Here is a 3174-nt window from a genome sequence, read left to right as displayed (position 1 = left end):
GCTGGTCAGCCTGAAAACCCCAGCTCTTCCTATGCCCCAATCCGCCCTGGGCCTACCACACAGGTTAGGGGGTATAGAACCCAATCTCATCTACCCCAAACGGGGTCTTCCAGTCCCAAGAAACCAGCCACAGGTCCCAGGAAATTTATACTCTGGATCTTACCCACAAGATCACACTAGGCCAGTCCTTTAGAATCTAAAATCTAAGGCTGTGTCTAGACTGGCAAGTTTTTCTTTTGCGGAAAAACTTGCCAGCTATCTACGTTGGCCGCTTGAATTTCTGGAAAAACACTGACGATCTCATGTAAAATCATCAGTGATTTTCCGGAAATACTGTGCTGCTCCTGTTTGGGCAGAAGTCTTTTTCCGAAAGACTTTTGCGCAAAAGGGCCAGTGTAGACAGCTCAGATTTGTTTTGCGCAAAAAAGCCCCGATCTCGAAAATGGCGATCGGGGCTTTTTTGCGGAAAACCACGTCTAGATTGGCCACGGACGCTTTTCCGCAAAAAGTGCTTTTCCGGAAAAGCGTCTTGCCAATCTAGAGGCGCTTTTCCGAAAATGCTTTTAATGGAAAACTTTTCCGTTAAAAGCATTTCCGGAAAATCATGCCAGTGTAGATGTAGCCTAAAGGTTTATTACTAAAAGAAAGAAAAGCATGAGAGTAAGGTTGATAAGAAGAATACATTACATGCATCCAATACAGTTCTCGATACAGGCTCTCAGCAGAGATGTTACAACTGCTCTCTTAAAAGTCTCTGGTGTACATCCCATGTCAGGATGGGTCCATGGTTCTTCCTGGCTCGTTGTTCCCTGCAAAGCTGCATCTGGTATCAGGAGCTGAACTCAAGACAGGATGAAGGGTGCCACATGGCACTTATATACCTGGCATCTTCCTGGCCAGAATAGGTCACTGCGGGTCACATGGTTCTGTGACCTATCCTTGTGTCCCAAATCAGCAACCATTATCCTGGCTGGCTTGCAGGTATCCAGACATTCCTCAGGCGTGTCTCTGGCATTTAGAGATCTATTGTCTCTGACCCCTTGCTAATTAGCACAGCCATTGAGCCAACATTCCTGGCCCATTGTTCTGCCTCAGACAGAGACTTTTCCAGCATCAACCCAGAGTCCATATTTATAACTCCACACACAGATATTATACGAGTCCATGAATAGCACATACAGAATCAGTAGAACATTAGCTTTCATGTGACACCTCACATGACCCCCTTTGTACAGACTTTCAAGGCAAACACCCCTCCACGGATGCAGCAGTGACCCGTCTGATCCCCTTAAAATCCGGTACTGTGACAGTAGGGCCCTGTGGGGAACGGCTCCAGGGAGAGCCAAGGAAGAAGAAGATGGGCCTGGTGGGACGTTCCCTGAGCAGGAGTCCTCAGCACAAGCAGGGATGGGAAGTGGGGCCTGGTTGACGTCCTGCCTCGGGAGCTGAGGTAAAAGAGTCCAGCCTGGTCACCGAGAGGTGACTGGCCTGGGGAACGAGGCTCAGGCGCCTGAGGAACTGTGAACAAGGGGTGGCTGTTGACTGCTGGGTGAGTGACCTGGAGGAGATAGCTGGGGAGAGATACCGACTGTGGGAACTGCATAACGCTTTCCCGGCATGGGGCGCCGCCGCGCCGGCGTCTGGGAACGCGCTGGGGGTGAGCTTCGGGCTGGACACCGGGGCTGAGCTTTCAAAGAGATTTGGGCGCCACTGTTGCCGGGCAGTAGCGCCTAGCTGATTTAGGAGCCTGGGGCTCATTTTCACAAGGGATTTAGTCTCCTTGGGGCAGGCTTGCCCACAGGGGTGGGGCCAAGGGAGCAACTGTCTTGGGGCCCGGTAATTCGAAAAGGGTCCAGGGCTCCTGGCTCCGGGACCCTTCAAACCGCCGCCCTGGGTGGCTCTAAGGCAGGGGTTGTGGAACCTAAGGCCCGGGGGCCCCCAGCTTGAGTGGATCTACCCCCCGAGGCTCGGTGCTCCCCCCCAGCATTGGGGAGCCAGTGCTGGCTCTCCAGTTCCCCCTGCCATTCTCCTGTGGGGCTGGAGCACACATATCTACTAGCTCCCCCCCGCCCCCGGCTCTGGTGTGAGGAGAATGTGGGGAGTCTCTTTCTCCTTCACAGTCAGGGGCCACGTCCGTGAAGCTTTGGGGTTTGTTTTTTGTTCTCGCTTATGTGCGGCCCCCCCCAACTGATTTTTCTGTGGGTCAGTGGCCCCCAACCCACAAAAGGTTCCCCAACCCCACTCTAAGGTTTATGTGGGGGGGCATGTTCTCTGGGTGGCACTGAGGGCTGGAGAGGGTGGCTTGGCACGCGTGCTGCACTGGTCCCACCCCTTCCACCCGAGGCCCCACCCCTTATGCTCCAGGCCCCACCCCATCCAGGAGCCTGCCCCCCACCATACCCAGCATGGTTGTTGACTCTCTGCCTTGTAGCCCAAATCACCTTGACCGTGAAGCCATGTCTACCCTCTACAATTAAATCCACCTCATAGACTCATAGACTCATAGACTTTAAGGTCAGAAGGGACCATTATGATCATCTAGTCTGACCCCCTGCACAGTGCAGGCCACAGAATCTCGCCCACCCCTCTTAGAATAATCCTCTCACCTATGTCTCAGATATTGAAGCCTTCCAATACTTTGAAGGCCCCAACATGCAGAGAGTCCTTCAGCTGTGATCTGTGCCCAATGCTACAGAGGAAGGCGAAAAACCTCCAGGGCCTCTGCCAATCTACCCTGGAGGAAAATTCCTTCCTGACCCCAAATATGGCGATCAGCTAAACCCTGAGCATGTGGGCAAGACTCACCAGCCAGACACCCAGAAAGTTCCCTATAGCAACTCCTATCATCCCTCCATTGACCTATTTCCAACTGGAAATGAATGGTCAATTAGTTACCAAGATCATGTTATTTCATCCAACCATCCCCTTATCATAGAATCAGAACTGGAAGAGACCTCAGAAGGTCGTCAAGTCCAGCCCTCCGCTCTAGGCAGGACCAATCCCATCTAAATCAACCCGGCCAGGGCTTTGTCAAGCCGAGACTTAAACACCTCTAGGGATGGAGACTCCACTACTTCCCTAGGTAACCCATTCCAATGCTTCACTACCCTCCTAGTAAAATAGTTTTTCCTAATATCCAATCTGGACCTCTCCCACCACAACTTGAGACCATTG

Source organism: Pelodiscus sinensis, chromosome 9, assembly GCF_052426305.1.
Source record: "Pelodiscus sinensis isolate ZL-2025 chromosome 9, ASM5242630v1, whole genome shotgun sequence".
Classification (NCBI taxonomy): Eukaryota; Metazoa; Chordata; order Testudines; family Trionychidae; genus Pelodiscus; species Pelodiscus sinensis.
The sequence above is the reverse complement of the archived record's forward strand: the minus strand, read 5'-3'. Positions refer to the sequence as shown.